This window comes from Rhinolophus sinicus, chromosome 6 (assembly GCF_057876585.1).
Source record: "Rhinolophus sinicus isolate RSI-liver-muscle chromosome 6, RSI-T2T, whole genome shotgun sequence".
NCBI classification, from domain to species: domain Eukaryota; kingdom Metazoa; phylum Chordata; class Mammalia; order Chiroptera; family Rhinolophidae; genus Rhinolophus; species Rhinolophus sinicus.
In genome coordinates, this window is record NC_142506.1 from 11,519,213 (window position 1) to 11,540,773 (window position 21,561).

At 43.4% G+C, this 21,561-nt stretch overlaps 1 long non-coding RNA gene across 2 annotated transcripts in view; it reads right to left on the reverse strand.

Annotated features, from left to right (window-relative positions):
- The window catches only part of LOC109442505 (uncharacterized), an 85,617-nt gene that overhangs the window by 62,927 nt on the left and 1,129 nt on the right, over positions 1-21,561 (reverse strand). The window lies entirely within an intron of this gene.

The window sequence follows — 21,561 nt, forward strand, 5'->3', positions numbered from 1 at the left end:
TGTGGTCTCTAGCCTGAAGCCACGCTTCGAATCAGAGGTTCTAGCTCTACTACTGATTAACCAGGAAGCCTCATGCAATTCAGTCCCTTTATTTTTTAACACTTATGAGCCCAGCTCTGTGCCAGACACAAACCAAAGTACCAGATAAGTTCCTCATCCTTGCGAGCAGGGCTGCCCTGCGCAGTTGTGCAAGTTGGAAACTGCCTAAGGCCATTTGACCAAGAGAGAAAGTCTGGGCTGAAATCCAGCCTGTGCTCTGGTCACATAAGACAGGCCAACATCCTTCTGGAAGAAAGGGCACCTTCTACTAATTTGCACAAAAGTAATATATAGGCTATTGGTACCTTTCTTGAGAAGGCCATGTCTGGCTACCAACACAGACATATAAATAAAAACTGCTTTTCCTCCTAACATGAAAACAAATACTTCTATTTTCTCACATTGAGAGTAGCTCACAAGACCAAACGGGAGCACAGCGATGAAAACCCTCTGTGACAGCATATAAAACAGACTACAGGTCTAATGATACCACAGTGTACCACCTTCTGTTGCAAACTAGCTGTGTGACCTTGGGGAAGTCACTTAACTTATCTGGGTCCATTTTCCTCATGTGTAAAATGAATCAACATCCCAGATAATTTGGATGCTCATGGTCAGAAGGCCCAGTGGATAAACTTCCACTTGCCCCTTCCAGATGCAACCTTCTCTGAGCCTGTGTTCCACTGTGTTCCAGCAGATAGAAGTTCTGCTGAATGTGAGGTGACAGGGGAGTCAGGGAATAATGTCATGATCCCTAACCTGAATGCTATGACCTTACAGAAGGACTCGGCAGCAGTGGCTTTGTGCTCCTGTCCCCAAGCTGAACAGGCTAGCCCTGAACACTCACCAGTTACACACACAAGACAAGCGTGCAGGGATATGGCCGTTCTGCGTGGGCAAACACCACCCACTATCCTAACTGTAAAATAGGATCAAGAGGCCCTAACAGGTTCCCCCTTGGTAAGTCAGTAAGTGTCAAAGTATAAATCAGTAAATGACAAAGCAAGCCTCTGGACAGCCTGGAAATTCTCCGTTATCAATAGGCTATCAACACTATTGGTCAGAATTTGCTCTATGTGCATTGACCTATTTAGTGAGTGATTCCTCCTCCCCTCACTCAACTTCAAACGTCCACTAAGCCCCGCCTGTATGTCAGGCACAGTGTTAGGGGCTTGGGTTATAGACATGAATAATGGAAGAGAGAATAGACCCCCCCCATCCCCAAACACACCCACGAATACATAAACCACTATCTGGAAACCAAGGGCTATTTCAGGCCATGAATCTTTTTTTGGCTAGTAGCTTCCAAATGCATCAACTGCCATCCGTGGCCTGCAACCTAGAAAAGAAACAAGCCCACTTAACTGTAAGCAACCAAAGTGGGGGGAAACCTCAGTAACTTATGAAAATGCAGCGGGGTTTCCCTGCCTTGGCTGGCATTGTGTTTCACAGACGTGACTCAGAACATTTTGCAGCTGCCCGTGTACATTTCCCTCTCCTATTCCAATGGAAGCTTCCGCCTCGCCACTACAGTTGTCTGAGAGCCCGGTGTGGTCAAAAGTGGTTGAAACCACGTAGGCTCGGTTGCTTGTGAGTGACTATCAGATCTCAACCATAATGTCGCTCTAAGCCTAGGCAGTGTTTCTTTGCCCTAGATTCCTACTTATTTGTACAACAAACCTTTAGGTTCTCAAATGCCTCTTCCACTGGTGGGCAGGGCTGGGAGAAGGAAGAGCACCCTCCCTCCTGTTCCACGTTGGGATGAGCATGGGGGGAAGTGATTTGGAGCTAACTTTTTTTTTTAATTAAAGTGTATTGGAGTGACAATTGTTAGCCCAGTTACATAGGTTACAGGCGTACAATTCTGTAATACATCATCTATATATCACATCGTGTGTTCACCACCCAGAATTAATTCTCTTCCCATAACCATATGTTTGCTCCCCGGAGCTAATATTTCGTGAACACTGACTGTGTGCTCTGCACAGCATCTTTACAAATGAGGGTCTCGTCCTGGAATCACAAATGAAAAAACTGCTCTTATTTCACATTTGTCTCAGTTGTCCAGACTCACAATCCCACTAACGAGCCGTCACTGCAGAGCACTTCCCATGAGGTAAGCCTATGCTAAGTACTTTTACAGACATTATTTCATTTATTTTTCTGATTAACTCTACAAGGTGGGTCATACTATTAGCCCCATTTTACAGATGAAAGACCTAAGGTTTAGACAGATTAAGTAACTTGTCCAGGGTCATACAGCCGGTAAGTTTGGAAGAGGAATTTGAACTTCAGTCATGGAGCTATCATTCAAAGATTCTAGACTCTTTTGCAAGCTGCGCTTGGAACCCTTTGTCTGTGCTTTGTGGGGGAACAAATTTAATTGGATTACAAAAGTAGAAACAACAACAAAACACCTCCTGTTGAAGGAAAGCAATCGGTGTACTTAGTCAATACAGTTCTCCCTCATTTTAGGTCTTGTCTTTCAAGATCTGACCGGAAGTTCATGGGCAATTTATTGCAGATAGGCTAGTTGTGTTGCAAATCAGATAATTCTTTCTCACAAATGACAGGCTTCCATTCCTGGTCCAATGATCAGCCATGTCTCTGATTCAGAAGAGAGTACCTTAGTGCCATGAAGATCATGACTGGCATATTCTTCATGGAAGTTTCAAGTAAAATAAAGTCAATGTATATGGCAGAAAAAAAAAAAAAAGAAAAGAAAAACAGACAGAATAGACTGTTTGGATTTTTGTAGGTTCTGTTTTTTCCTTCGTATGCTTCCAGTTACCTTAAGAGCTTGTTCTTTTCTAGGTCACAGGCCACTATTTACGATGGCAGTTGGAACTGACTATGGGGTTATATTGAGGAAAAGAGAAGATATAGAATTTGGTCTCCGCCCAAATTGTCTAATAAGAAAAATCGATGTTAGACAAGCAACTCTTACAGCAGTGGTATGATTGCTAATATATCAATAAGCTGGGCTGAAAGAGCCCAGAAAAAGGAAAGCTGATATCCAGTGGAAGAAACTGAAAGGTGATGTTTTAGTTGACATTGAATATTATTTTCTTGTTTTAAAGTGAGTAGTAAGCAGGCCTCCCAGCACCCAGGTTCTTTCCCCACTGGACAGCAGGTCTCAGCTCTGGACGGCACTGACTTAACCCCTGAGTCTAGCTTCAGGCCCCTGGTTACAAACCAGGGGAATCCACTCCAGCACCTCGGTTTAACTCTAAGCACATGATCTGAGCTGGTCTAACCACGGTGAATCCCAGGACTTCTGTTTGCTGGTTTTGAGCTGAGAAGATTCTTCTTTCTTTCTCTTCCCTGGTGGCACATATCCATGAGGCCTGGAACCAGTGCCACATTTTGTACCAGGGAAGTCAGCCTAAAGGCAAAGCCAACACAATGAGAAGAGCTAGGCCAAGAGAGCTACAGAGAAATGGAGCTGGAGCCCAGGTCTAACGCCCACATGCATTTTCAAGAATGACCCAATGAACTGCCTATTGCTTTAGCCACTTAGAGTTGAGTTTTCTATTATTTGTCACCCAAAGCATTCCAAAGATACTCATAAAGGGTTTTACTCTTAATATAATCAAGATCAAGTATCAGTTGGTAGAGGGACTTTCTGGTTTCAAGGATAGAAAAACTAACCCAAACTAACAAGCAAAGATGGAATTTATTAGCTCAAGAACACGAACAGTTAGTGGATACACTGGGCTTCAGGCATAGCTGAACGCAGGAATTCAGGCACAATCACAGAACTCAGTTTCTCTCCAACCCTCTGCTCAGTTCTGCCCTCCTTCATGTGTGGACCTTACTCCCAGACACAACCTCCCTCCCAGTTGCATTCTAGATCTTATGACTTCTCACGTTCAAGTCTAATGGGGAATGGGAATCCCACCTTCAGGGTTCTCCAAGCAAACCCCTGGGGTTTTCTGACTGTGCCTGGCTTGAGTCCTGTTCCCACTCCTGGACTAAGCACTGTGGCCAGGAAATGAGATGTCCCAGGAGACTTGGGCCTTGGTCCCATGATTCACCACTGGAACCAATGCAGAGGTCAGCTTCGTACAAAGCTCATGGCCGAAAGTGGAGGTGGGTATTCCCCCCCAAAGTAAAATCAGGTAATACAAAAATAAGCCACAAAACAACAGGTGTCTCTGACAGCACACTTGAAAATGCCTCTCAGTCAGCATTCCTAACATAACACGAATTCACGACAGGTGGGTTTAACAGCAAATGGTGTGAGTCATGGCTAAGAAGTCCTTTCCTACATTTGCCAACCTAAAATCAGAAATAGTTTCTGTGAGATTTTTGTTTTTCTTCCATGACATACATTTGTTCTTTCAACTAATATTTTCTTTTCTGTCTGTTTTTTTTTTGTTTGTTTTTTTTTTTACCTTAGACAACAACTTTTTAACTAATATTTTGTGAGCACTAATGACAACAATGGTAACAGTTCTCACACTTACTACCTGCTTATACATATAACATATACATTATCTCATGTAATCCTTACACTAGCTCACTGGTTCTCAAACAGGGATAATTTTGCCTTCTCGGGGGACACTTGCCAATGTCGGGAGACAGTTTTGGTTGTCACAACTTGAGGGCCACTATGGCATTTTGTGTGTCGAGGTCATGGATGCTACTAAACACTCTAGGATTCACAGGACAATCCCTCATAGCAAAGAAGTATCCAGTCCAAAATATCAAGAGCACCAAGGTTGAGGACCCCTGTACCGTACCACTCATGATGCTATCTATCCCCATTGTTATGGATGACGAAGAATAAAGCTTAGAAAAGTTAAACAACTTGTCCAGGCTTACACAGGGTAGGAAGTGGTGGGGCTGGGACTGGATAAAAGAGCTTGTTTTTATCTAGGGATTGCCAAACTTGGAATTGGAACTCAGTGTCCCTCCACCCCACCCACACCCATTCTGAATTCTGGTTTCGTGGGCCGGGGTCCCCAGGAATCAGTATAACAGGATCACAGAGGATGCTAATGTAAGCAGCTAAGCAAGCATTTGGACGTCCCTGCAAGCCCCAGGCACCATACACACTGATGCATTGCCCAGTGCTGGGCACTGGGGAGGCAAAGAGCAGCCAGACTCATGGACAGCTATGACATACAGTGGTGTGAATGCATAATGATGGGCGTTTCACTTGTCCAATCATTGCACATACCTTCCCCTCTGCTTAGAAGTCACTTCTCTCTCTCTCTCCTTTGAAGCCTCTCATGCTTCAAGCTCATCTAGAAGTTTGCCCGCCCTCCACCTCCACGGTCTGTGTTAGATGGGCTACTTCTCTGGTCCCATAGAATCCTAAAGAGAATTCTGCTATTTGACTCCTTACACCATATTTTACATAGTAATTTACTTAGCTGTCTCATTCACTAGGCTGTAAGCTGCCTGAGGATACCGCCTACATCTATATACCCCTGGTGCAGAGGCCAGTAGGCTATTTGTCTACAAATTACTATTTGCTATTTGTCTATTTCAGGAGTCAGCAAGCTTTTTCAGTAAAGTATCAGATAGTAAATATTTTAGGCTTCACAGGCTATATCCCACCACAACTACTTAAAGCTGACGTTGAGCACAAAAATATCCATAGGAATTATGTAAATGAATGAACTTGGCTGTGTTCCAATAAAACTTTATTTACAAAACCAGGCGATGGGCCAGATTTGGCTACAGGCCATCGTTTGCTGACCCCCAGTCTATTATAATAGCCATTCTTCTATTAGTTAGTCCTCATTTTAAACTGTGCATATTGCCACTCAGCAATCCCCAAAATACGTCTATATTTCCCAGCCACCCTGCAGCCAAATGTGGCCAGGTGAATAGATTCCAGCCAATGAGAAGTAGGTGGAAGCATTATTTGGGATTCCTTGGAAGACTGTTTAAAAGGAGCTGATTCATTTGGGAAGGGCCTCTTCCTGCCCCTCTGCTTTTCCTCCTCCTTCCATCCCATGAAAGCCTCCAGCAGCCATGTTACGCCGTGAAGTGGTTTTGAGGAAGAAGCCACAAGCGAGGAGGGAAGAGCGAAAAGATAGGAAGCCGAGTCCCTAATGGCATCAAGGAGCTCTCATACCTGTCCTGCATGACCAACGTGTAGACTTTTACATGAGAGAAAAATAAGCTTCTGTCTTGTTTAAGCCACCATGTCTGTTTGTGTTGTGATAGGTGGTAGAACCTAATCGTAATTCTATGCCAGTCTGTGGAAACAGTCAACAAATATTTGACTAGTGAAAGGAATGCCCAGAGCATAAGGTAGCACCCTGGAGGAAATTAATTTTGCTAGGGGTGTGGGGGGAGTCATGGAAACAAACAAACACCAGGGCCTCCTCAGGCTTTTTTGTGGTTTAGCATCCAGGATGACTCAAGGGTCTGGCCAGTTCTTCCTGCTGCCTTTCTTCCTCCCCATGGGGACTTTCCTTTTAGAGGGACCACCGTCAACCACTTTATCCTCTGGGGCATCCTTCCCCCAAAGATTGTCATGGAGAATTCAGTTTCTTACAACAGAAGACTCTTTTCCTTGTTGTTTGAAAGGGGTTTTACCACTAGACACCAAGGGGACACAGCCAGAATCCCCGAAATAACAAAAAAGTGCAACGTCTGATAGACTGAGGAAATGTAACAGATCCTTATCATCACGGTTCCTGATTTGTTGGCCTTTCATTATCGAAACCTGGGTGGTGCACATGGGTGGGATAGAGGGAAACCCTGTCCTTGACGTCAGGCAACCTTGAATGTGAATGGTGACTCAGTCACCTAGTGGTGTGATATCAGCTAAGTCGTGTAATTTCCTCGACTAAAAAGTTTCCCCAACTGAAAAATAAGTCAGTAGTAACTTTCTCATAGCCATCTTGTGAGAATCAAGTAGTGAAAGGATGCCTGGCACTGAGAAGGGGTCCAAACTCCAGTTTGGAAACTCTTGTCTGCCTGCTATACTGAGGATCAGGAGTGACCAGATGATAACTTGGGACTTGGGTGGATCCTGCCCCTGCTTTGGAGGAGCAAAATCTTCCAACCTTCAAACTGAATACTTCCTTCCTTTCCTCTTTTCTGAGCCTATCCCCACACAATTGCACTTCCTTTGTATTCCCCCACCCTACTTTAAAGCGACAGCAGAACAATTCTTAGAATCAATGAAAAAAACCCTTTTTTTCCTGACATTATTTCTGCCACGCTGGAGTCCTGCGTGAATACCCAGCACCAAGGACGTTCATAATGTCACACTTACTGGCCGCACGTCTCCATTTTCTGATGAACGTGGCCTTGACCCGTCTCCCGCTGAATAAGTGGTCACAGGACACTTTAAACCTGGAGGCCCTTTCCATAAAGGTGGCTTACAAATGCAAAATAGTCCACATCCCTAGAGACAGCTGAAAAAGCTATTAATGCCATGCCTGGGAAATGAACAACCCAAAAAAAGCTGCCAGCAGCGAACAGGATCCGTAGCATTCAGTGTGTGCGAACTGAGTTCACTGTAAACTTAGCAGCACTCCCTCTAAATGGTGTCAAGGAGAAGTGCGTGAGCTCCAGAGAGAGGGAAGGGAACGGGACCCACAGGTGATGGCTCTTTGGAAGCGTTCATGGCAGAGCCACTTACTGGGGAATAAAAACAACCACCCAGAGGGAAAGAGGAGCTAATTATGGACATAGATCTGGCTGGGAACGAAGCAAATGATCTTTTCTTCTAGCACCTGTGGAAACAAATGGTCCTTGTCGTCCAACAGGGTGTCCAACTCTAACAAAAGACATGATTAGACGTCAGGTAAATACGAACAAAAGTCTGATGGAGGCTGGGTAAACAAATGACTGTTTGTGTAGAGTGAAGCCTTTCTCTTTGGTTGTTAACAATAACTAGAGAGAAAATGGGATAAACTCAGTCAGGAATACTGAGTAGTGTTAATTTCCAATGTGTATGGGATATTATGTTAGATTCTGTGAAGACAGATAGAAGCCATTAATTCGTTCACTCCATAAATACCTGTGAGGCATATACTTTGTACTAAGCATTGAGGTAGGTGCTGGAGATTCACTGGGGAATAGGCAGCCATGGCCTCTGCCCACATACAATTGACATTGCAGGGGGTGGAGAGGTAGCAGTGAGCAGTACAGGTTTGGGAGTCAAATTGCCTATGTAGACTCCTGGCTCCATCACACCAGCTTATTTAGTGCTGCCATGCCTCAGTTTCCCCATCTGCAAAAAGGAGATGCCACTGGCATCCACCTTGTGGAGGAAGGGTGAGGCTTCCATGAGACAATACTCTTGAAGCGTTCAGAACAGAGATTGCCATTCAGTGTGTTTTAGTTTGTGACACCGGCTGCTGTTGTCATTATTACTACAGATCACAAGGGCTGAGAAGGCCAGCCTTAAGCGAGTAATCACAAGTACCCTGAGAACTAGGAAGGAGAAGGGGCACATATTGGAAACACTTAGCACAAGGAACGAACCTAAGAGCTAGATGGGTAGCTGGGGGCAGGCTCCGGACTAGGGCAAGCTCTTGGGTTCTGATCTAGCTTCTTTCTTCAGCCTGATGGAAATGTACTCAAAACACAACAAAATGGGACTCGGGTCCTCAAACTGAAATATAAAAGCCAGGGCGCCATTGTAACACAAACAGTATCACCTGTGGCAGGACCACGTGGAGCAACAGTTTACAGAAGCAAATGGCAACCAGAATTAAAAGTCAAGCTCCAGAGTCCAATGGACCGGGCCTTACACCCTAACTCTGCCACCTACTAGTGTCGTGAACTTGAGCAAATTATTTCTCCTGACCTCAGTTCCTTTCCTTGTTAAGTCAGGTTAATGATAGAACCCACGTTGTAGGGTTATTGTGAAGACTGGATGTTCAAAGAATATGGTTGTTGCTATTATTGTTTAATCTCATACCCAATACTGTGGGCATTTATTAATCATTCAGTTCTTTGTTATTATGTCTGCAAATCAGGGTCATAATATATATACCGTGCTGCAACTTGCTTTTACACTTAGCATTTTTCCAAGTCAGGATTTATAGATGCATCTTATTCTCTTTCATGTAACAAAATTCCAGAGACACCATATAATAGGCATTGTGCATTCTAAATGAATTTGTGTTCCGAATGTCAAAACAGCAGCTACATACACATATCTGAAGGGAGTGATATATGTATGAGTAAGCCATTATTATACCTCTGATTATACTAGGAAATAAACGAAGACCCACCAAATGAGAAAAGCAAAGGCTTTTCTGAGCTTGCAATGGCAAGGGAGTCAGCCACCATCACTTGAATTTTGGCAGAGACTCAAAGGCAGGCAGAGGAGTGGGAGAGCTTTATAGTGGAAGGAATGGAGGGCTTCAGGTCCACCCTGATGGGAAGTTGTTGGCATGAGGAAGCTGGAGGCGGGCTAACCAGAAGCGGGTTACCCTATTGGCTAGGAGTGCAAGTTTGGCTTTCTCTGATTGGTCCTAAGTTGGAAGCAAGGGCACAAATCAGGGAAGCTGCCAGTTATTAATCAAGTCCGGGCCATTTGGGGCCAATTTTTACTGAATTATTGTTTAGCTTCCTGAATTGTCACTAGAGATAGCAAGCTGGCTTCCTGCAAGTCTGACTGACAGCAGGCTACCTGGGTTTATTGCAGATAAGGGGTTGGTTTCCTGGGTAGGTTGCAGGTCAAAGTTCTTTTTTTTTTTTTTAAATATGATCTGGCCATCATCCATTTGTATTTTCAGTCTCGCCATACACAAGGTTTGATGGTTCATAAGGCTGTATGGACCCCTTGCGATAAATTCCATGAAGGTCTCTCTCTTCACAGCCCACATAAAGAAATCCATTGCTTTAACATAGAGACGGATGCTGGCATGTATTCTGGGACTTACATGCGTTCTGTGGTAGAAATCTTGCTTGGTTCCGTACCCCCAACGGCCAGATTATTGCCAGGCATGGAGTTGAGTATTCGGTGGGTACACTCTTCTCTCCTAGGCAAGAGGAGTTCAACAAGGTAGTTTTAGCTGTGATACTCTGGTGAAACAGTGTGGAGTGCTGTTAAAATAGATTTTGAATTAGAAATTCTGGGTTCTGATGCCACTCTGCCATTTCCTAGCCGTGTGCCTTTGGGAAGTCAAGAAACTCCACTGCTGCTTCTGCTTCTGGAATGCAAGTACGGCTTAGCCCTTTCATATCCAGCTCTCTGGATTGATGTGAGAGTTGCGACAATATTTGTGAAAATGTTCCATAAACGGTGTAGAGTTATGCAAACGTAAATGAATATGATCAGGATTATAGAAATGATACTGCCTGGAATCATGCTTCCAGCGTTTTCAGGAATCCACTGATGGGATTCTCTTGAAAACAATCCCTCCCCACCCCACATTGTTCTCAGCCAGGCTACAGCTTGCAGTCTTCCTTGATCAGCTAGTAGGTCTTTGAAGCAGCGCACAATTTTCAAGTGAGTTATTCAATTAATCATTTCTGTCATAACTACGTTGTCCCTTTGGAGTATCTGCTTCTGGAAAGCCATGGCAGCTGGAAGAGCAGCCCTAACTCCCTGCTCATCCTGCCAACAGATCAAATGGCCTCCGGGGAAAAGCCCGATTAATGGCCAAATAAATTAGGAGCAAGGTGGAAAAAAAGAGAGAGCCAAATGGTTACCAACACAGTTTACTCCTTTTACACAATGCGCTGGTCCAGTAATATAGCTAGATGGGATTGCTACAGATGGAATCAAAATGGGGGAGATTGCTATTTAAAGGCCCTCGAGGGAAATTACTTGATAAAGGATCTTTCCATTTTCATGAATACGTCCCCTGATAAAACTGCTCTTTCTAAATTTGAATTTTTATAATCTAGTTTTCAAACTATTATTTATATATTATAATACAAATTAAACTATAAACATAAATTATATTATAGACTAGCATATGTAAATATATAGAGAATATAATTTCTATAATTATGATACTTACGGAGACCCAGTGGCTAAAAAGTACATGAATTGTATGGTTGTTTACATTTCTCCTCTGAGAGATAATGTTTAAAGAAACGTGGGACTTCGATTACAGATCCTTAAGAAAATTTAGTTCAACAAGGGGAAAAGATTTCAACTCAGGATCAAGAAAAGATTTCAAATAAATAGTTATGACCAATAAGGAAATGGATGGTCATTTGAAATATTAAGCTCCCTGTCAGAAACATCTAGATTATGGGGAAGTGCTTTGTGGAAATCTGGTTTCATTTCATGATCGAGCTTAAATTTTTCTAGAAAATACAGGTCTATAGGAGGTGTGAGATGGATAGGCCTCTTCTACTTCAGCGTGTTTAGGTTAAAATAGCTCATGGGTAAGGTAAATATAAATAACAAGTTTTGGGGGAAAGGAAGTATCCCAGTTGCGGCTGGATCAAACTACTGGGTAGTGTTTGCCCTGTTTTGTCTAGTGATGGGGGGAATTCCAGCTGTTTGTATTCATATGTACAGTTGACCAGCACAGGTTTGAACTGCAGGGATCCACCTCCATGCTGATTTTTTAAAACTTATGGTATCGATAAATACAGTACAATACTGGAGATGTATTTTCTCTGTCTTATAGTTTTCTTAATAACATTTTCTTTTCTTTAGCTTACTTTCTTATAATAACATGGTATATAATACATACAATAAAGAAAACGTGTGTCAATTGACTGTTTATGGTTTGGGGGAGGCTTCTAGTAACAGTGGGCCTATAACTAGCTAAGTTTTGGGGGAGTCAAAAGTTATACATGGATTTTTGAGTGCACAGAGAGTCAGCACCCTATCTCCAGTGTTGTTTAAGGGTCAACTGTAATCAACTACCCAAGTAATGGGTAGAGGGAAAGCATTAATCGTTGTCTGAGAAGTGACTTTCTACTTTCACTGTGCATGCCTCCTTGAGTTACCTCCTGAAGCAAAAACCCATCCCTTCCCTCATCTCTTTTTCCAGATATTTCCAAAGCATAAGCACACCCATACCGGCAGAGACAGACACATGCACCTACATATCTAAAACCAAGCCTGGAGGTCAGCCAGAGCCCCATGGAAACGGACACCTTTAATATCACGGGGAAGGGACCAACCCTCTCATTTCACGGATGAGGAAAGGACGGACCTGGGAGGAACTGTGACTCCTCTGAGATCATAAGGCTAGGTAAGCTCAGGTGGGCAAGTCCTTTCTTCTCCCTCTATCTCCTGATGGGCATCGGTTGGGGAGATTACTGGGCAACCTCAGTCCTGCCTTGGGGACACGGAGCTAGGGCGTGTTGTGCTTATTAGTTGGGTAATGCTTGCCACCACCTTTGAAGCTGGGGGATAGGATCGCAGGTAAATATCATTAACCTCTGCAAAAGAAATGTCTTCCTGAACACAACCTGTTTTCACTTGTCGCCCGTGGCCGCTGGCCACTTGTGGCTATAAAGATTACTACTGAGCTCTGGCCCACAAGCATCGTTTGCTCACAAGCTTCAGAAACTAGGAGGGCTGGGTCCGGTTCTTATTATTAAAGGCAAACAAACCCATTATTAAAAGTAAACAGGGCAGAATTGCTTTGAAACAATTGCTGAAATGTCTCCTGGCTCAGAGGCCTAAATTCACCCCTATTACCCCAAACATAGCCTCCCTTATTGAATCTAAAAAGGGAATGCCAGCAGTATCCTGTTGAGAACATCCCCCTTCTGAGTGCTTGTTGCAAGTTAGGCTGCCTGACCATATTATCACCACTCCCCAAGATTCATAAGTGGGCTTTGTAGTTGGCCTTTTACCAGAGATGGCATGGGCAGGTCAAGTCATTTGCTCATGGACACAGAGGAAATATAGAAATATTAGGAGTTGAACTTGAATTTCTATGATTCCCAAACTCATATCCATTCCACCCAAACGCATTGCCCCTCGTTAAAGATGGCTCTCCCATACCCCTGTTTTAGTGTTGACTTCAAAGAGAAGCTCAAGACATAGGAGAAGGAAGCTTGCATCTGCCCTGTCAAAACCTTCTGAAACTGCAGGCACGCTTGTGAGGAAGCCCCAAGGCACCTACGTTCCTTAAATGTATAAAATTGGCAGAGCAAAGACTATAGATGCTAAATTGCTGGTGCTCAGCATCTTGCCCCAATGTCTACCTAATTCTTGAGCCACATCATATACTCTGCTTTCTAACAAACCAGGATGCAGCTTTGCAGGTCCAGAGTCTTGCCAGTGAATCTAGGGTTAACTGACCCTGACTGACAGGCTCCTGCTAGCCACACTTATAAGAGACAGATGTATAGACAGCATGTTAATTGGCAACAATAGAATTTTGTTTATTTGGGAGTTTTGGTGCTAGAAATATCGAAACAGGGGGATTGTGCTAAAATGACATTTTAAATGTCTAAAATCATGTTACTGTTAGAATCAAATAATTTGCTACGGGTGCTATGCTAGGTATCAGAAAGGTGTACCACACTACCAATGACTAGTTGGGGATGACACAGAAGCCAAATTTATTGATGCAAATGGATGGTATCCCTGTTATGAATAGATCAACAAAGAGTCCACCAAAGCTACTCCATATTGTGAAACACCTTATGAATTATATGGAATAATAATTTTAAAAAAGCATTTACTGGAAAACAGTTTGACAGGTCCTTAAAAGTTTACAAACAGATTTTCCATATGACCCAGCAATTCCACTATAGGTATATATCCAAGAGAATTGAAAACATATGACCACACAAAAGCTCGTACATACATGTTCACAGCACCTTTCTTCATAATAGCCAAAAAGTGGAAACAACTCCAATGTCCACAAACTGATGAATAGACAAACAAAATATGCTGTATTCATACAATGGGATATTATTCAGCCATAAAAAGGAATGGAAAAGTGATACATGCTACAACGTGGATGAACCTTGAAAACATAGTAAGTGAAAAAAGTCAGGCAAAAATGTCCACATAGAGTGTGATTCCCTTGATATGAAATGTCCAGAATAGGCAAATCTACAGAGATAAAAAGTAAACTAGTGGTTGCCTAGGTCTGGGGACAGAGAGGTTGGGGGAGAAATGGGCAATGACTGCTAATGGGTCAGGAGTGGCTTAGAGAGCTGCTGAAAATGTTCTAAAATCAGTTGTGATGTTCGCACAACTGTGAATATACTGAAAGTCACAGAATTGTATACTTTAAAAGGGTACACTTTAGGGTATGTGAATTATATCTCAATAAAGCTGTTTAACAAAAACCCGATTTACAACTGAGCAGAGATGCTCATCCTGAATATCTTCCATTGCCCTCCCCACCCCCAATACATTCTCCATCCTTCTCTGCTTTGTTTCACTCCCCAGGAAGCTGATCCTATGGACTGTCCCCACAGGCTCCCTTGTGTGAGTGATCAAATTACTTATTGTCCAAACTGGGACACTTCTGAGAAAGAACAATGGAGATACACAAACTCTGCTGGACAAACCAGGGGTCCTGATTCTGTTGGGATTTGGCCCCTGCAGTGCAGCACCAGCATCGAGGGCTACAGCTCCTGCCAGGAAGCCCTCTCCGTGCAGCTGCCTCTTGGGGTGCAGGCTCCACCCCTGGTCCTTGTCCTTCAGGCCCAGGAGTTGTCATAGCTTCCTACCTTGGCCCCCTGAACTGCACTGTCCCTCTGGCTTCCCTAACTCCTACCCATGTCCTTGTAAACAGCCTCTTTCTTAAACTGCATTTCAGTTGCAGTGGGCCATCTGTTTCCTGCCAGTACCCTACAGACACAAAACTCCAGATAAACAGCCTGAGCAGAAATTTGAAAAGGAAAACTGTGGTCAACGCAGTGACACTGCCAGATCTCTTGCTAGGGGCCATTGCTCCCACCCTCCTTCAGTGTCTGTAGATGTCCATTCATCCTGATAGTAACTCCTAAGAATAAGTGACTTTACTGCACCCCCCGCCCCAGCAACAACGATGTACCAGTAAACACAAATTTTCTTTTTATTATTACAATGGTTCTTTTTTTTTTTTTTTTTTTTTTGCCACTTTGAAGGAAATGAGTGTATTGTACAAATTACGGTTTTCAGTCTGAGAATTCAGTACGAGAACATATATTCACTGGGTTTATCTTATTCAGAATGTGCTGTGCTATCTCAGTCTGAGGATTTATGTCTTTCATCAACTCTGGAAAATTCTCCACCTTTTTCAGAGTGCTTTTCCTCCTTTCATAGTGTTTTGTGTTTTTGTATCCTTCTTTTATACATATATATACATATATATATTTTTTAAATTTTTTCTGGGGGAATGTTGGGGAACAGTGTGTCTCTCCAGGGCCCATCAGCTCCAAGTCAAGTTGCTGTCCTTCAGTCTAGTTGTGGAGGGCGCAGCTCAGCTCAGCCACAAGTCCAGTTGCCGTTTTCAATCTTTAGTTGCAGGGGGCGCAGCCCACCATCCCATGCAGGAATTGAACCGGTAACCTTGTTGTTGAGAGCCCATACTCTAACCAACTGAGCCATCCGGCCACTCCTCTGGAAGCTCAGAGGCAGCTTGTTGTCTTCAATCTAGTTGTGGAGAGTGCAACTCACGGGCTTATGTGGGAATCAAACTGGCAACCCTGCCGTCAAGAGCTCGCGCTCCAACCAACCAAGCCATCCGGCTGCCCCTTCTTTTATATTCTAATTATTTAAAATAATTTATCCCTATCAGGCTGTTAGATTATCTTTAGCTCTTGTGGGTTAAATCCTGATGTTGTTGTGTCTGCTGACTCTTGAGCACGATGGGTAGACTCTTCCTTGCACACGTTGTCGTTTTGAATTGTGAGCTCATTCCAGGGGCCTTTATCTGTGGAGATCTTACGAGGACGTGACTGAGGATGGGTCCCCTCAGAGTCCTTTCTCATTTGCGCCTGCTGGGTTACCCAGGATTATTTTAGGCCAGTGACAAGTTTTCACATTAATGCTTGTCTTGGGCATTTGGGATCTATTCAAGGTAAGGCAAATTCAAACTCCAAATGCAACTGTGGTGCGGGCCTCTGGTTTCAAATTCTCAGTGGATGCTTTAGACCCACCAGAGCCCAGACCAAGACTATCACACTTCTTTCTCCTGTCCTGGTGGGCACATTGCTTCCTGGTTCATCTGTCCTGATCATGCAGGGGTCTCTCAGAGGCACTTCCCTCCTGACATGGGCCCAGGGTTTCTTTTTCTGGTCACTCTTTGGGGGTAAACACCCAGGCCCCTGGATTACTGAAACCAAGGACTCCTCCTAGGGCAATTAATCCAGGCATCAGCTTTCACACATTCTCTTCTGGCTGTCACCTTCCTCTTTGTTTCTGGTCCCTGAGGATTCCCCTTCTTTTTTGCTGGCTCTGCCATGTAGTTAAAAGGATTCTGATTACATTTTACCTAGCCTGTGTACATGGCAATAGCACGAGGGGGTTTCAGGCTATAAAATCTACCTCTTTATGAAAACTGGAAGTCCCTTTTTCATTGTTTACATCACAAAATGTTGGGTTTTGTGTAACATTTTCCATTTTTAGGTGAACTCAGATGGCTTTGATTGATTAGAAACAATTAGATGTTTTTCAATTGCTTTGCAGGGTATGTTAAAGGTAAGGGTTACTAAAGTAATATGCTTTTCATGCTCTTTTATTGCGACTCTAACCAGAATTCATATCTTACGTACAAAATGTTCCTTTTTTCTCATCGTGCTTGTATGGCACAGAAAAAGCTAAGTTCCAGGAGAAGAAGAGTTCAGGTCTTGGACAGTCTTGTTCTATAGTTTGCAGTGGGGATAGCGGCTCCCCTTAAAAGCCCCTTCTCAATATCAAGGTAACTCAGAAGCTAAGTTAGTAGTCAGTAGACAGCTTGGGAGAATATAAACAAAGAGAAGGGAATTCAATGCTCCTGGGAGAACAAAAATGATTTGGCACAGAGTAGGTGCTCAAGAAACATCTCAGGAAGTGAACTGAACCATCCGTACTCCACTACAGAGAAGATACACTTTCCTGGGGACCTAGATCCATCAGATAGGTCCCTCTTCCTTGAAGAGTCCCAGAGAAACATGGATTCTTACACCTTCTTTCTCTGTTTCATATCTTCCCTGTGAACCCAACCCTATATACTCAGCCTGCATGATGAGAAGTTGCTTGCTGCTCGCTTGCAGAGGAGTTTTGTGGAATTGAGAAATTTAAAAACATTTTGGTTTGGGGAAACTTCACGTCAAGATCTAAAGTTTCAGCCCCTTTGGAAAGGTTGGAACGTGTGGCAATTAAGGGCCCACACTCCCATTTGGCCTTGAACTAGGGAGCAGCTGGCGGGCCCCTGGGTGGAGAACTAGCTCTCCAGGTCACCGTGGTCTCCCTGCCCCTGTGAACTTACACTTGGCCTGCTTCACACAGGTATGCCGTCTGACTCCCACAGGCAAATGCTTGTGACCCTGCTGTTCCGGCACTACTTTGGCTGGGCTACCATGAGGATAGACCTTCTTTCATTACTTTCCTGCCCCAGTGACACATTCTGCACACTGAGGTTATACGTGGGTGTATCCTAGGACACCATCCACAAATACATGCAAAACATCTCTTACAGTGAGTCATTGCAACAGATATTATTTATTGATTCTTGCTGGTTTCATTTTCAAAAGGGGCTTCTGTTTCTAAATTTGTGATTATATAATGACAACACCCCTGTTTTTCTAAGAGATTTTAGTGGTTCTGGGCTCACAAAGAATTTTGCTTATAAGTCATGAGGGTGAACTGAAAACAATTATATTTCATAGATGAGCCGTGGTAAAGATCAACAGATATTAATAGCTAACTTTGTTGAGTAATTACTGTGTGCCAAGTACTAGACTAAGTCATTGTATTCAGTCCTCGCACAGCCTTTGGAGTTAGCACCTCCATTTTCTATTTTCCAGATGAAGAAACTGAGTCACAGAAAGCTGGGAAGCAAAGGAGCCAGAATACAAACCTAGGCAGCCAGACTCAGCCTGCCCTCTTACCCACCTCACACAGCTGCTCTAATACAGAGACCCTTCACAAGGGCCAGGAGTTTCACAAACAGTGTCTGAAGTCTGAAAGCAACCTTGGGGCCTCATGTTAAAGTCACCTGAGGAGCTCTGAAAGCATCCCCAAGCATGAAGCAAATGCCATAATGGGTTAACATTTGGGGAATCTAGTGAAGGGTAAATGTAAAACCTCTGCACTGTTCTTGCAGTGTTTCGGTACATCTGAAATTATGTCAAAATAAAAAAAATTTTTTTAAAATGTATTAGAATATTAGTTGACCTGGAGAGATTTTTATAGCAATTGTTGATAGCAAGAAGTATTAACAGGAAATGTTAATAGTAAGATCCAAGAAAGTGTGTGTGTGATGTAATCCCATTTTTGTAAAACAAATAATGACAAATTACACACACACACATGCACGCACACGCACACACACACACACACACACAGACACACACACACACACACACAAACACTCTCCATATTCTTGTTTAGGGGTAGTACCTGGGCCCAGATATCTTCTTTTAAATTTCCTTAGATAAGAGTTCTTAAATTTGCTGCACATTGGTATCACCTGGAAAGCTTTAAAAGTTTTGATACCCAGGCCACAGCGCAGAACAAACTAAATCAGCCTCCCTGGGAGTGGAGCCCAGGTATGGGTGTTTTATAATTCCCCCAGGGCATACCAACTGCTGCCAAGTTTGAAGACCAGGCAGGGCCCTCGATGCAGCCAGGGCTGAGAATCACTTCCAGGAAGGAAACATTTGTGTGGTACTACTACGTGACAGGCATTTGATATCCATGTCAATCCTGGGACCATTCCATGAGTTAGGAACCCCAGTGGAAATAGAGGTTAGCTGCAGAGATCAAATAGCCTGCCGGAAGTCACAGAGCCAGGAGGTGGTGGTGGACATCCTGACCCACCATCCACCGGGTGGAGGAGGGAAATGGGAGCTGCTTTGGGAAGGTGTCATTGCCTCCAATCTCTCCTTCCCGGGATCACAGGAGCTGAAATTCCTCTGGTAGAGGTTCGTTCTTTGGTTTCCTCCTTCTAGGAGCTATTAAAAACAAAACAAAACAAAACAAAACAGCAAAAACTTTTGAGAGGAATGACATGTCAATCAGATTTGACATCTTCCCAGTGAGTGCTGGGTGTTCTAAATAAAGCAAGAAGAAAGAAGAATTCTCAAAGAGGACATACCAATGGCAAATAGACATACGAAAAAATGCTCAACATCACTAATCATCAGAGAAACGCAAATAAAAACCACAATGAGCTATCACCTCACCCCAGTAAGAATGGCTATCATCAACAAGACAAATAGTAACAAGTGTTGGAGAGGCTGTGGAGAAAAAGGAACCCTCATACACTGTTGGTAGGAATGCAGACTGGTGAAGCCATTATGGAAGGCAGTGTGGAGGTTCCTCAAAAACTTATGAATAGAATTACCATATGACCCAGCAATCCCTCTCCTGGGTACCTACCCAAAAAATCTGAAAACATTTATCCATAAAGACACGTGTGCTCCAACATTCATTGCAGCTTTGTTTACGGTGGTCGAGACATGGAAACAACCAAAATATCCTTCAATAAATGAATGGATAAAGAAGTTGTGGTATATATACACAATGCAATACTATTCAGTGGTAAGAAAAGATGATATAGGAACATTTGTGACAACATGGATGGATCTTGAGAGTAATAATGCTAAGTGAAATAAGTCAGACAGAAAAAGCAGAGAACCATATGATTTCACTGATATGTGGTGTATAAACCGAAAACAACAAAAGAACAAGACAAACAAATGAGAAACAAAAACTCATAGACACAGACAATAGTTTAGTGGTTACCAGAGGGTAAGGGGGGTGGGGGGTGGGAGATGAGGGTAAGGGGGATCAAATATATGGTGATGGAAGGAGAACTGACTGGGTGGTGAACACACAATGGGATTTATAGATGATGTAATACAGAATTGTGCACCTGAAATCTATGTAATTTTACTAACAATTGTCACCCCAATAAATTAAAAAAAAAAAAAAAAAAGAGGCATTCTCAACATGGGAACAAGTGAAATGTACAAGAGGTGTAACTCTGATCTTGTCATTTTCCTGCTTAAAAATCCCTCCATTCACCAGCCTCACTCCAGGCCTTTCCTGCCTTGAGGAACTTTCCCAGGTTCCCTTTCAAGGTGGTTTTGGATGCTTCACTTTCTCAGGAAAGACAAGGGCCTGGTTCTCAGTCCCCAGGCCAGGAGCGGCCCAAGGGAAAAGGGGACAAGGGAGGTGTGCCCTGCAAACACAGCTAAGCTTCGGTTCAGGGCATTTAAACTCAGGCGTGTGGCAGAAAAGCGGAACACAGTGTCCTTTGGGCTAAAGCAGGAGCCCCCTATGCTAGGAGGACTGAAGGCTGGGTCGAAGGGAGACCTCGGGGATATGAGTCAGAAAACCAGGGTTGAAGCCCTGTCTGCCACTTTCCAATAGTAAAGTGAGGGCTAGCATGAAACCTACTTCTCAAGGTTGTGTGAGGGTTGGATATAACACCTGTGAAAAACCTACTTTGAACACAAGTAGACCCTTGGCAATGTCAGTGGGACAGCACACCAACATTATAGGCTTGCAACATGAGTTTGACGATTTTAGATACCTCATATGAGTGGAATTATGCAATATTTGTCCTATGACCTTATTTCACTTAGCATAATGTGCTCAAGGTTCATCCATGTTGTCTGAATTGCAGGATTTCCTTCCTTTTTAAGGCTAATAATAGTCCATTGTATGTATATACCACATTTGCTTTATCATTCATCTGTCATGAACATTTAGGTTGTTCCCACATCTTGGCTGTTGTGAATAATGCTGCGATCAATCTCTGTTGATAAGATTTGAGTGCTTATATGTTATATGCCAGTAACTGCATTAAGTGTTTTACATATGTCAGTGCAGGTAAAACTCAGAACAGCCCTAGGAAGTAGATGTGGTCTTTATCCCTTCTTACAGACGAGGAAACTGAGGCCCAGTTAGTGTGGCCCAAGGCCATGCAGTTAGGTTGTAAAATGGAGTTTGAACCCAGGCAATCTGGCTCTAAAAGCAGTGATATTGATCACTACAATAACCTATAGTATTACAATCATAATAATGATTATGATTGAGAGAAAACTGTGTGTCAGACACTGTTATTGGCAAGGTGACGATAAGACCTGTGCATCCAAATGAACTTGGGTTGCTCAAGTGGTCAGCTCATTTCAGGAGCGACACTCTTTCTTATGATTTTGGGGAGAAGGGTGGAGAACAGGTGTTGTTGTTGAGTTGTGCAGTGTGGGCCAGGGGAAAATGATCTCGGAGCTGTGATATGCAGCTGTATGCGTCTCTTTGATTCACGCAGGTTTTCAAAGGTAGAACTTTTCCTATCACTGAATCGGACACAAGTCTATAGCATTTCGCATATGCTTTCTTTCTTTAGTCCCTCCCACCCCCACCCCAGTATTTCTCCTTTGTTGTATTTTGGGCTTCAAATGGTCAGCTCAAAGGTCAAGGGAACAGCCCAGAGTTAGGTGTCTATGTTTTAAGGTCCT